General features: G+C 39.1%; 1 long non-coding RNA gene across 1 annotated transcript in view; it reads right to left on the bottom strand.

Moving 5' to 3' along the window:
• LOC122873227 overlaps positions 1-13964 on the bottom strand; it is a 52156-nt gene extending 38192 nt beyond the window's left edge. Inside the window, exons 1-3 of the long non-coding RNA XR_006377378.1 lie at positions 13802-13964; positions 9331-9441; positions 8552-8656 (exon numbers count right to left, since the gene is read on the bottom strand). This is a non-coding gene — a long non-coding RNA (uncharacterized LOC122873227). The remainder of the gene's footprint in view (positions 1-8551; positions 8657-9330; positions 9442-13801) is intronic.
• Between the last annotated feature and the right edge of the window lie 124 nt (positions 13965-14088).

The raw sequence follows: 14088 nt of genomic DNA, 5'->3' as shown, positions 1-14088 counted from the left end.
GACTAGGATGTGTGTGTTCCTGTGCTGCTGGGTAAATAAGGCTCCAAACCAGGGCGCGACTTGACATGTGAGACAGTTTCATCCGCAACAACTGACAATTAGTAATTTTTCCACGATAACTGCTTAACCATAATTGCATGTGGTTCCAACAGGAAAAATGATGTCAAAGGCACATAATTCTCAGATATGGGGACAAAGAGAGATTTGATATCTATGTCTGGAAATCAAGAAACCGTATTCCAAGAAGCAAATTGGTCGCTGCACCCAACCAAAGAGGGAGAAATGGAAACTGAGTCACCTGGGAATGGCTGTCAGGCTTTCAGGGAAGGCTGGGATGTGAACCAGCACAAGGTGGCACTGGACCCAGTGCCACCCATGAGCTCCTCTCTATAATAAGGACACTTATTTCTCAGGCCTGTATGGCTGGCATGAAATAAGCTCAGCACACATGACAAACACACACACACACGCACGCCTGCGTACACACATACATACATCCGAGCTTGTACACCACACCACTCCCTGTGTACAAGCCAAAGCTGTTTTTGCAGAGCATTTAAGAGATAAGGCCAGTGAGTTAATGCAGACGTACTGCCATAATCCAGTTTTCTCCCCTTCTGACTCTCATCCCCCCTCTCCACTCTCCTCTAACAGCTTCTCTGCGCTTCAGCTGCGTATCTGTGACAGATTAGGGCAGATCACCAAGGATTACCTCCACCAGACACAGCCACTACACGTTGACCATAGACACCCCCCCAACTCCCCCATAGGGAGAGGGAGAGAGCCAGATTTAAATGTAATATTGAATAGTTAAATATATTGATCATGTGTTGGAAGGAGTCTCTTTTTATCAGCCCATATTTACAAAAGTAGAAAGGTTATGATCATATCTGTTTTAGTCACATGCACATCCTGTAAGGAGTTAATGTAATGCTAGGAGGATGCATGATGCCTGGGTACCTGTCGTTCCTTTGGGATGCTGCAGCAGAGTGAATATAGGTCAGACCTCATTTTTGTTGTTATTTGCCTTTGATTGCTGGATAAAAGGTGTCTACAGCCCCTGTTACTTGCTAATGATCACCCTTTACTAAGAACATGAGCAACGCTCTGTACCCAAAGCCAAATATCTGACAGAGAAATCATTATTTTATTTTCTTTGTTCCAGACTCAACAACTTCATTTTTGTGCGGCGCGCATCTCAGCATCACCCAGTGGTCTGTTTGCGAACTGCATACTGGGTGGGGAAATGGGGAAGTGAAGGGTTTATCTAATGGATTTGATGTGAGTGTGAGATAAAATTAAACTGAAATCTTACCACTTTTAAATGTGTTGCTTTTGGGCATTTTAAGGGCAACTTTTTATATATTAAATGCATTTGAAATGAGGGAAACTTTCTGCCCAACTTTCAGGAGTTGTTCACTGTTATAGTCCAGAGAGAATATTTTACCCATTTCCATTAGAAGAGAGCCTGAATAAATTAGCAACAGCCTTTATCCTTCTTCATCTATCCACAGCACTTGACAGCAGCGATCTTGTTTGTAATCAATAATATATGATTAAATTAATATGTATATATAATATGTGCGTATATATTAAATACAGCTCCATTTTTTAAAAGTTTTTATTAATATTCTTTGTAAAGAGACTTTTTTTATCCTCAAAATACCTTCTCATATGTCACTGAATTGAACCAAACAGATCAAACAGAATATTTTACAGTGTTATTAACATTATAGAGGGGTAAATTCAGTAGGCGATTTGAGGGGGGATGCCATCCCCCTTGTTAGCAAAATGACCAAAATGCATCCCCTAGTAGCAGAGAGAGTCGGGGGCAGAGGTGTTGTTCAGTTGAACATGTCTAGTCTGCCTGACTCATTGATCTTTTATCTGACTGAGGTTTGTGCAAGTTAGAATCTATGGCCCCGACCATGGCTGAAATATCATAAGTCTAACTGTGCTGTGTATTGATAAATCCATGGCGCTGTCCTGAGTCCCACCCTTCTGTCAGTTTCGTCTTGGATCTATAATATTCTCTGAACTATACAGCTACAGCGGCATATTAAAAAATACAGAATCAAAAGAGTCGTTCATGAGTCGTTCGCTAGTCGCGGGTGAACAAAAGGAACCGGGTCCCCTGTTAAAAATTAACAAATCACCTACTGGGTACATCATTTTATGGCCAAAGTCAGATTTGGATTACAGGCACCAATCCTGATCCAAGACCGATGTTTAGCAGAAAATATATAAAATATTAAATGACCAATATTCAACAGCAAAGTAGCCCTTAATGACTCTTTAATCTGTGTTTGGATGCCTGGAAACAAAAAGTGTGTGTGTGTGTGTGTGTGTGTGTGTGTGTGTGTGTGTGTGTGTGTGTGTGTGTGTGAGAGTGATGGAGCAGATGTGTGCAAGATAGGCAGATAGGGGGGGAGGTGGCACGGGAGGGGGATTGAGACCCCACCTGGACTCAGAACAAGCGGGGGACCGGCTGGGGACACGGACACTACACAACACACACTACAAAGGGCTGGCGGGGCGAGGTGCACGAACGCCATAACACAGCCAAAGTCCCATTGTTCTACCCCCGTTTCATCTCCCCTCCTTCTCTCCAAATATTTGGAGGAACGCTCTGAATAACATACTGGTACTGAGAATATTGCACTCTGTATATTGTTGAAAGGAACTTAGGCAGTCAGAGTTTTTCGCTCTTCAAAGATGGTTGCTTTGTTTTGTTTGGGTTTTGTTTGCTCCTGTATTTGAATTGTGTACCATGATTTCGGGGATATCTCATTGTTCCAGGATTTGAGATTGTTGGACAGAGAAGCACCCACTGACTCATTTATTTTCATTGCATCATGTGACTCATTGTAATTGCAACACACTGGGAAAAGCAGGCTTAAATTATGCAAAAAATAACAACTAGCTCCTGTTTCCCACTGCCGCTACTGGGGTGCTGTTTGCGAGAGAAGTTTCATTCTACATCATTAGAGTTTCAATAAGACTGTTCCTATATAGACTTCCAGGGTGCACATTTCCATAACCGAGCCAATGGGAAGTCAATGATTAAAAATACAAGACCACAGCTTTGCATCAGAGCTCAAAAACATGGGGCTGAAAGTGTGGAGCTGTGCTATTAATCATGTGATCAGTGGGGGATGAGCGTGAAGCTCGACGATGCAGGGTTACAGCATCGTCTTAGAGGGTCGTTTGATGGCCCTTTCCTGGGGACCCCAACATTGATTGGGCCCTGAGGGTGCCCTGCGGCGCTGCCCCGTCGCCAGGGCCTGACTGACAGCTCTAATGAAGCCTGCCATCGTCGGGCAAGGGACCGTTTCAGAGTAGGCACCAAACTTCAATCGGCCTGTGTGACGTCCAAAGAGTTTTGATTTCTCAGCAGTGGTGAGGGGGTAAAAAGGAGACCCATGTGGGAGACAGGCAGCCCCGGCCTGCCTTTGAATAATTCTCCGTTTACCGCATGTCAGTTCTCGGTGTTGGAGATGCACAGAAGAGAGACATAGGGGGGTAGCTGTGGAGAAAAAAAGAGAAGGGGGCCCACAGTCCCATGGGATTAGGTTTGGATGCTGTCATATGAATGCAGACTTTGTGTTTATGTGTAGCTGTCATTGTGCCATCTTACAATTGCAGTTGTTTTCTAAGCAAAGTTTTGGTGATGTGGTGGCGTGTTTTACTTGGTAAGAGAAAAACATGTCAGGTAACTTTTATTCATAGTTTAGTGAGGATGGACGCAGAAGTTGCAACTATCAGTGCTCTCTCCATCTTTCTCTCTCACACGCACACACCCTGCGATGGAGGGATGTTGAAGAGCAGTGGAACCTCAGAAGACTCATCCTCACTTTGTTCTATTATTCACCATCTCTGGCTTCAGAACTCTCTAGGATCTCCATGGGGTTACACTCTCTATCCTGATGGAAAGACTCCTGCGCCGCTGAGAGCCTGTTTACTCCCCGGCCCCGTGGTCCACTGGAGTATACAACAAGTCCCTTCACTTCCATGCTCACATCAGAGCCATCTAAACGAAATCAAAAACAGACTTGTGCAAGCCATTTGTTAATCTCATGTTCGCTGGCACTTTTTGAAACCACTTGCTGAATCAAAAAGCATCATTTTTGAGATTGGCAGCACACTTTATCGTCTACCAGCGATGATGACATTCTGGCAAACGTCACAGAAACAATTTACTCTGCTGTACACTGTCTTCCTTTTGTTCTTTTCAGTCAGCATGAATCTTTACTCTTCACCCACTATGATACAATATGATCCCCTCTCAGAATGCTCATTTGTACTAGCATAAATAGTTATTTGAAAGATAAAAGCAAACATGTTTGTTTTTTGTTTGTGTTTTTTCCTCTTCTCAACTCCCCAAAGGCATTTATGAGCACTTTGGTAATAAGGACCAGAGAAGGATTTAGTTGAAGAAGAAGAGCAGAGGATGCTTTGATGTACTCTTAGATTAAGTGAAGTCTACGGCGATGTCTACAAAAATACATGCAGTGTATACACTGAGCTCGGCTAGACAGATTCCTCTCTGCTGGCCCTTCCTCTCTGGTCCCAAACCACCACAGCATGAAAGACAGTCTGTATGCTCCATGGTAGCAGGAGACTTGTATGGACCTTGTTGACGGCTTCAGATGAACCATTCCCCAAAGAAACACAAACTGGGGAGATTTTTTTTTTCACAAACTTGTTTTTTTTCCCCCCCAACCCATAAATTTCCCCCAACAAAAAGTTCTAAACTTTTAAAAGACTGGGTTCACAGTTGCTTTGATTTTTTTTATTATATATATATATATATATATATATATATTGCTCTGCTTAAAAGAGATTTAGCAACTAGGCAATGCTCTGAAGACAAGCATTGCCCAACCGACTCGACACAGTGCCAGTGTTTGAGTCGGAGGAAGACTGAGTGGGAGAGAGGAGGAAAAAAAGACAGAGAGAATGATTTTGTAACTTGTTATGAAATAGTCAGCATTTTCAATTTTAAATTTATCTTAAATTTTAAACATTGGATTCAGTGTGATGAGCTATTCAGCCAGAGGCAACAAAAAAGTCTCAAGTCTAACCTTTTCATATTTTATGTATTCTAATCACTTGCAAACTAGTTAGCAAGCAGAAAGCGAAAGAGCCGGCCAGTGGGGTTTGGCGAGGATGTGTGATTCTCAGTAATAATATACAGTAAGCAGGTTTACAAATCAGCAAGCAGGCATTTTCTTAAGAAAACATTCCTTGGCACTGTGTGAATGCTATGGTTCCCTCTATGCTGTGCAATTTGTATTTGTTTAGGGTGTTAATGAAAGGTTGCATGAATAATTTACCATAAACAAAACATGTGATTCCAAATTAACTGCAGCTCTGCAAACACATGAAGCAGCTCCACTGTATGTGGTAGATATTCTGGTGATCTGATGCTGACCTCTACTGGACGGCTCTGCTGCTGAATGCACGACTGTTCCCAGACTAACTGAACATTATTCTCAGACACTGAGGTTACTGATAATTGAGAGTTTAAAAAATTAGATAATGATATACTGTAATGGTCAATATTCATATTGTTTTACGTAAAAACATAAAACAAACAAATGTTTTTTGATGAGGATTTGTTTGTGACCACGATATGTAGGCTACGAAGAGGAACATTTTAGAGCACTTTATATTGCTCTCTGGTGGATCAACTAAAAAGGTTTGAAAATAATGAAAAATGCCCATCATGGTTTTCCAGAGCGCATGCCATCATCAAATTGTCTAGTTTTGTCCAACCATGTCTAAAACCCAAAAATAAATCAGAGAAAAGTAGCAACTTCTCACATCTGAGAAGCTGGAATCAGCAAATGTGTGGTATTTTTAGCTTGAGAAATGACAAAAACTATTAATTATCAAAAATAGTTGCCAAATACTTTTCTGTCGATTGTAAAGATTGATAAATCGACTACTTGTTTCAGCTCTACTTTCCAGTAAATTCCAAATAATCAAGTATTCATGTATGAGCTGATGAACACTCGCTTTCTCACTTAAATGCAATGTCAGTAAAATATTAAACATTTATTTATTTACTGCCCTTCATACCATTTGCAAAACAGGCAAAGAGTGAGAACCTTAATGTTATTAGTGAGCAATGTCAGAATTAAGATGCAAGTGCTTTTCAGCCCTTACTTCCAATCATGATGAACTTTATTGATTTATTCCCTTCTCTCGCTCTCACCCAGACACACACACACAAACCACATGTAGGCCTTCAACTGTATGTGTCCAGTTGCCCCAAAGCCCCATCCATCCCTATGGACAACAAAACAAACCATTTCCCTTTTTAGTTGCCCTACAAGTTGAGGAAGGCCCACATCCCATTTCCTCCCTAGTTTTTAAGTCACCCCCTTGTACCGCCACACACACATTCACACACCCACCAGCATTGCCACCCCACCCGGCTCAATTAACACTGCGGGTCCAAGGGTGTGAATTATTTAGCGATGAATTATTAATAAATAATAACAAAGGGGCTCGGGGGAGACGCGGCCCAGTCAATTAGGAGAGAAGGGAAAAGTGAAGGCGAGCAGCGGGGGGTTGGAGGCAGGGGTTTTGCAGCTGATCTGATCTGCGCCTCATAATTATCGCCGCCCGTCAGACACAATTACCTCAGCTCTGCGCTCCCCGGCACTTCAAACAACAACCAGTCCCTCTGACTCTGACAGCTCTCCACTTTCTACTGCTTCTGCTCAGCCAACACACACACACACACACACACACACTACACATTCTCCAACTATATAACAAGCTTGGATATGAATCATATATTGTAACATGGCCACACAAAAAACTTGTTTCTGATTGGCAGGTATCAGCTAAAATCATATATCAGGACAATTCAAACATGCAGCAGCTCAGGTCAATAGTTGAAGGTACAGTGCCTATAAAAAGTATTCACCTCCATGGAAGTTTTCATGTATTATTGATTTATAACATTGAATAAAAGGGAATTGTATGTGGCTTTTTTGACACTTATCAACAGAAAAAAAAACCTTTCATGTCAAAGTGAAATCAGATCTCTACAAAGTTATCTAAATTCATTGCAAATAAAAAATACAAAATACATGTTTGCATAAGTATTCACTCCCTTTAAAAGGACACACCTAAATCATCACTGGTGCAGCCAATTGGAAGTCATGTAATTAGTTAAACTGAGATCACCTGTGTGTAGTCAAGGGTTTTCAGTTGATTGCAATATAAGTGTATCTGGAAGGTCCAACTTTTGGTGAGTCAGTATTATGGCAGCAAAACCTTAACACCATGACGACAAATGAACACTTGAAGCCATTCTGTGAAAAGGGTATTTTTCTGTTGATAAGTGACAAAATAAGCTACTTTGATTTTATGCTGCAAGACAATAAAACATGAAAACTTCCAAGGGAGGGTGAATACTTTTTTATAGGCACTATGCATTAAATTACAGTTAACTATGGCAGCAACACTTGTGCTTCACACTGCGTTACATCAGTTAACTCCTAGTGGTGAAACAAACCCAGCTAGGAATTACACTGACTATATACAATCTGTAAAATGTGGATGGCGACTATCCAAATACCATAGATGAAGTCCTGTAATGTTATAAAGAAATCTGATAAGGTAACTTTGAACATGCTGAGCGACATGCTGTAGGTACAGTATACTCTGAGTGAAACTACCGGTACCTATACAGGTTATACAGTAGTTTTCTAGAATTCTCTCTATGTCTTTCTGTCTAATTAACTCAAATGGATTTGACTTGTTATGGTTCATCTATAATTTTCCACAGGTCTTTGATATTCAGTCTGAAGATATTAAAAATTCAGGGTTAACTTGTCTCTAAGCCTGTGTGTCTCTGTGTGTGGAACAGTCTCTCAACACACGAGTTTGGATTTGATGTGATATGCAGAACTGCAGGGAACTTTTGTGAAGTTTATTTTTTTAATACTATCAATATACTGTAAATTAAATTGGTTTGGAAATATATCATCCTTTTTATAGCATATGTAATTAATCAAATCATTAAACTGTTCATGCTTCTGAAGATACAATATATTATACAATATATTGAGCAGTGTTTGTGTGTAATGTCAGTAGAACCATACTGTTTTACACAGACATTCACTTAGCTTACTGGGTATTTCAGGCATTGTTATGTCATTTTCGATCTGTTACATAGGCTGAACATATTCAGAGCATCTGACTATTTGATACCACAAGATGGTGCTACATATCCACACAGTGGAAGCCTAATGCAGAGTACTGTAATACTGATCTTTAATCCTTTCCATTAATTTAAACAGCAAGACCTCAACATGGTACGCTTATATGTAAATTTATGCAAGTAGTGAATCCTGTTTTTTATTTGTATGAGTTCAGTAGCTCTATAGTTGCTGTAGAGTGTTAATTTCTGTGACGGTATTCATTGTGCATTATGGTTTTGTAATGCTAATCCAAAAGCACAAGGTGGCAGCCTTCGTCTGTTGAGCAAGATGGACCACCCAAAAGATGACAAAAAAACTTACAAACTCACCTATCAAGCTGTTTGAGTTTGCTGTTTTGTCTGTGAATCTTAGCAACCACGTAGCTGAGCAGGTTCTCAGTCCATATTACTGCTGTAAAGCTGTACACCTGAAACCTGCAATATAGACCAGGGGAACAAATAATATACTGTAAAAACCTCATGGAAGTTACAACAATTCTATTCTTAATCAATATAACCAGTTTAGAATTAAAACTTGAATAAGACAAAAGCACATTAAAATCTACAGAAAAACCAGATGTGGTGATATAATTTAAGTGTTTTCTCGTCATAAATATAGAATTACTGCATGCATCACCTTGCTATTCAATAATTAACTTAACAAATCTCTGCGCAAGCAGATTTTGTTATTAAACTGCAGCTTCTCTCAATGGCCTAAAGTACACCAGCCAACTCATTATAAAAAGAAACTTGGCACACTTCCCATAAATAACTTCATTCAGCAGGAGAGCTGAATGCAGTCTTATTCAGTCAGCTTGTGGCCGATATGAAAGGATAAATCTAGCAGCAGGTGATGCATAAATGCTGACCAGAAAAACACAGTAACTGGGTAGACAATTTTGTCTGCAATTTCATTAGAGTGTCTCTATCAAAGAAAGCTTGCACATCATGACTGACACATATTAATACTGATAATACACTGTTGTTTAGTCATGCACCAACTTTATTGTGTACAACAATGAGGCAACATTTTCTTTCAACAGTGTCTAAATTGTTCAACAAAGGGAAAACAAAGAAAAATTGGTTAGTTACGAAAGGAAAAAAATAACCTCCTTGCCAAAAGCATATTGATTGCATCCAGCCATTTTGTCATCCCTCTCCGTCTTCTCTCGGGGCGTATTGATGACTTTCACCAATCTTACAGGATTCAGTGTACTGGTCTGTGGTGTATGGCATAAGGAAAGGAAGACTGACAAATGAGCAATTGCTTTCAAGAATAATACCTCTTCTCCTTTGTATCTAATATGTTTTAGTAGTAGAAGAGGTATTTTATGAGAAGTAATGTCTTAATTTGCATCTGTTTATTGTGTTGCAACTCATTTGAGTCTAGGAAACAAGCTCTTTTAGGGCCCTTATGGGGATTAACATAAACACAGGTCCACAAACAGTTACTTCCCATCACACCATACCTTACAAACAACAGATTGTACTGCAGTATATTGTATGCATGATGAAAAGCTACACAAATGTTCTCCAAAGTAGACACAATGTGAGACATCTTTTTCAAGAGTGTGCTCAAAGTAGGTGTATAGTTTTGTTGGGCTTAAAGGTTAAAAAGACAATCAGATATCATGTTTGTCTGTTGAGCTCAGTTATAAAGATTTTATTAACCAGACTCAGCTTGCCAAGTGTAGTAGTGATAAGTGTAGCTTATCTATAAAATGCTCAAATATTAATGAGCAAATTGCAGTCACCAGAATCAATGCTATCTTAAATGTGATTTTCCAGACTGCCATTTTGTCCACCATGACTGGTCATTCTTTGGAATGAGAGCCATGAACAAATCACTCCTTTATTGACCACAGAGCTGAGGATTCATTGATTAGTTCGGAGGCAAAGAACTAATGAAGTCCATACCCATGAATCAGGGAAGGGTTTGGTTTGGGTAAAAACTTAAGTCATCAATCAGACTGATTAAATGTGGTGATGCATTCACATTCACAAAGTTCTATGCCAATAAACACAAGTATATGTGTTTTAATTAAAACGAATTATGTGCTATGTGATAATCACTGAAAGAAATTTAAAAATGCTTCCTTTTTTTTTACAGTTGTACATACAGATGGGTGACAAATAAAGGAAAAACCAACATGAAGTGTCTTAGTATGGAGTCAGACCACCACAAACCTCCAGAACAGCTTCAGCGCTCCTTGCCAAGGCTGTGGAACTCTATTGGAGGGATAAACGCCATTCCTCCACAAGATATCTCATTTATATATACAACCTTTATTTAATCAGGCAATCTCATTGAGATCAAGATCTCTTTTGCAAGAGAGACCTGAGTACAGCAGATAGAAGAAAAACAAACATAGCCAGACATAACAAAAGGATATATACCATTACTAAATAGATTTGAAGATAAAAGTTTATATAATTTGGTCTTATAGAGATGGTCAGCATTGTCTTACACGCTGGTCCAAAATCTTCCACAGGTGTGAAACTGGGTTGAGATCTGTGACTGTAAAGGCCAGAGCATTTTATTCACATCATTTTCATACTCACCAAACCATTCAGTGAGACCTGGTGCACAGAAGTATCTGCATTTGATACGTTTCTCTATTCTTTTATTCAGGGTTTTCCTTTAATTTGTCCCCCATCGGTATTTCTCAGTCAAATAACATCAATAACTGATAACAGGTGACAAAATAACGTTTGTATTTCCTGTTTGTATGGCACTAGGGCTGGAGGTGAGAGTAATGTAACGAGTAATGTCACTAATTTCTTCTGCTACTGCATAATAAGTAAAGCAATGTAATAATTTTTTTTATGAATAATTGGTAATTGGTTACATTTTTCAAGTAATTTGCCCAACAATGCTTGTGAAGCACCAGTTGTTTGCATTCCATTCCAATAAAGTTGCAATTCAATTTCAATTCAATTTAATTCAAAGGGCTTTATTGTTTATTGAGCGAATATTGAAAGTGCAAACACATCAAAAGACAGGTTAACTTCTCAGTACAAGTTCATAAAAAGTTGATGTTAATAAAGTCACAAAAGTGCAACTCACTGTGATGGAGGTAAATTCCCTTAAACTCAACACATCTAGGGTGAATACTGGTAAAGTGGGACCAGCTAAGCTTAATAATTTTTTATCTTTACATGCATATACTTCCATTACTAAAAATCAACACTGAGCTCATCATAAGCAAGTATGTGATAAAAAAAAAAGGTTATGTGGCTATGACATCACTTATGACATCACTTCTGGGGCCGCGGCACACCATATTCAACAACCTTGCAGTGAACCGCGATGGTTAAGTAAAATGATATAGCGTTCTGAGGTGAATAATGTTAAAGGTTATATTGATAACATTTTTATGTAGACAAATATTTAAAAAAAATACTCCCACAGAGCTTTTAGAAAGGTGTGGAATAAAATTATCCCTTTTCTTAAAAAAATATGATTGTGAATTAATCATTTTAAAAATTTTGACAGGTCCAAAATGAATGTTTATCTCCGTGTGAGATGTCTGACATTTGGTTCCTGCTTCTAACAAGGCTTGTGAGCCAAATAGTATAACAACGTTGGTATCACGTGGTATAGTTGCCAGTTAATGTGGAAAAAACACACACTTACGTTAGCACATATTAGCTAACTTAGCTTAAATAACAATAACCCATAAAACTACAGTTCTGCATATTTAAACAAAATAAACAACAATTACCGCCAGGCATAGTCCTTAAAACCTTAACTAATGTGTTGTCACCGGTTAGATTGTCAAAATTAGAAAAATAACAGCATCAATCCCTGAGGAGCTACATTACTGGCCCGGGGCCAGTAAAATTTTATGCAGGGCAGTGGATTGACCAGCGGACTGGTCCGCTTATGAAAAGACGGTTGCTCTTCTTCTTCTCGCTCTGGTCCGCAGAGTGGATGTGGGATCCCAATATATTACCAATGTGTCATGTCGAAGGTAAATTAAAGTTCAGAACTACTGTAAATCGGCTTATTATACTGTTTAGACCCAAAACAGGACTTTTATTGAGGGTGTCATCTCATATAGCAGTCTAACGTTAGCCCTATTATGAGACACTTTGCTGAGGTACTTGTGGCTAGCTAGCCATGTAGCCAGCTGCGTTGAGCTCAACAGCTACAGTACTCACGTTAATATGAAAATCTGAAAATACTAACATGATCATACAGTCGTCCTTTCTCTCTGTACCCATAGTTGCTGTTTGGTGCTGAGATTTGTTTTCAGCAAGAAAACACTTCGAGCTCAACACTTCGCTAACACTAACACTAGCTAATGTCAACTTTTACTGTAGCTGTCTTTCTAATGTCGAGCACTGTGGGTTTTAATAGCATCCCTACAATGTACTGTACTGTACTCTTTGATTGGACTAAAATGTAAATATTTACCTAATGTCTTATAGTGTAAGGATGATTAAAATATCATTTTACAGTAAGTGTTGCACTACAGGGCCCCTATAATTATTAAATGATGGGGAAAAAATGGTTACCTAATGCTAGCTAGCCATATCCTAAGATTACGTTACATGAAACACTACTGCACAAAGTAAGCTAAATCTATCTGTATAGCTATATGTTGCAAAGTGAATTCATTACTTTATCACGAAAGATTCATCTCTGAAAAGACTGAGTCTGAGTCTCACTCCACTCGACCATGAAATACGTAGGTTGTGCAACGAACTGCCAACCACTGGAATGAATTGGAGGGGGAGTGCGTCATCTAGTGGCTGGATGTTATCAACGTTATCAATAGCACCTTTAAAGTTTTAAAAAAAAAAAAAAAACTGATGGATAGTTAGTAATTGTTATATATTTTGTTATGGGATGTAATGGTGAATCAGAATTTTTAAAAAAATCACGTTCATATTAATCTTTTTTTTAATGCGATTTTGACACTGTCCCACTGGGACAGTGTATTACTAGCAAACTGTGATAGCCATTCAAGTCATTCTAATGGGGGAAGTGAGTTCCCTTTATGTGTCCCTCATAAATTTAGCTAGTTAGCTAGATATTTCAACAAAGATTTACTTAAACTGCTTATATTGAGCTAGCTAGTTACATAATTAATTTGCCAATTTAAGATTGACAGACTATGATGATAATAATATCATAATCATGTAGGCCCTATTTCAGAATCCAATGGCAGAAAAGAGAAGGACAGAGAGGAAGGAGATAAGGAAAGGAAAGAAGAATAGGTCAGGGCAGAAGCCAGGGCAAAAGTTAAACCATTAAAGACCGGGAGTCATTCACTTGCACTGGTTGTATTGAAGTGTAGACAAACCTACCTAAAATAGAAACCAGAAACAACATTTAGTATCATATGAGGGGCTATGACATTTGGATCATAATTTAAAATGACACAGAAGGGTCCCACTTAACTAGTATTAAAATCCAAGATGGCGGAAATAATTTCTTCCCTGCTCAGTACTTCCACTGATGACTGGAAGCTGTATTGCAGCAGTTAATGCTAACTGCTCACATTTAAACACTACAACACAGTGCTCACACATTTATCTTTTCATATTCCACGCACAAGATAGCAAACCTACCTATCTTGAAGGCTAATTTGGGATGACGAGAAACCAACAGGTAGATTGGTGGGTGACTTTCTGAAGGTCCTCGAGCCTCATTTGCATAACTACCTGTCTAGTGCATGTGTATAGCACTTTATAGTTGGTGGTACTTATTCACATGCTAATAAGCGAGTTAAAACGGATCCCAGCCAAATAAACACTACACACCAGCTGCTGCTTTACCGAATAGCACACTTTTGGCCAACTAATCAGGGGGTGTGGTGCTTTGGATGCAATGTCATCTTACGTTCACTTGGGTTGGG

This window comes from Siniperca chuatsi, linkage group LG3, assembly GCF_020085105.1.
Source record: "Siniperca chuatsi isolate FFG_IHB_CAS linkage group LG3, ASM2008510v1, whole genome shotgun sequence".
In the NCBI taxonomy this organism is placed as follows: Eukaryota; Metazoa; Chordata; class Actinopteri; order Centrarchiformes; family Sinipercidae; genus Siniperca; species Siniperca chuatsi.
The sequence above is the reverse complement of the archived record's forward strand: the minus strand, read 5'-3'. Positions and strand labels throughout refer to the sequence as shown.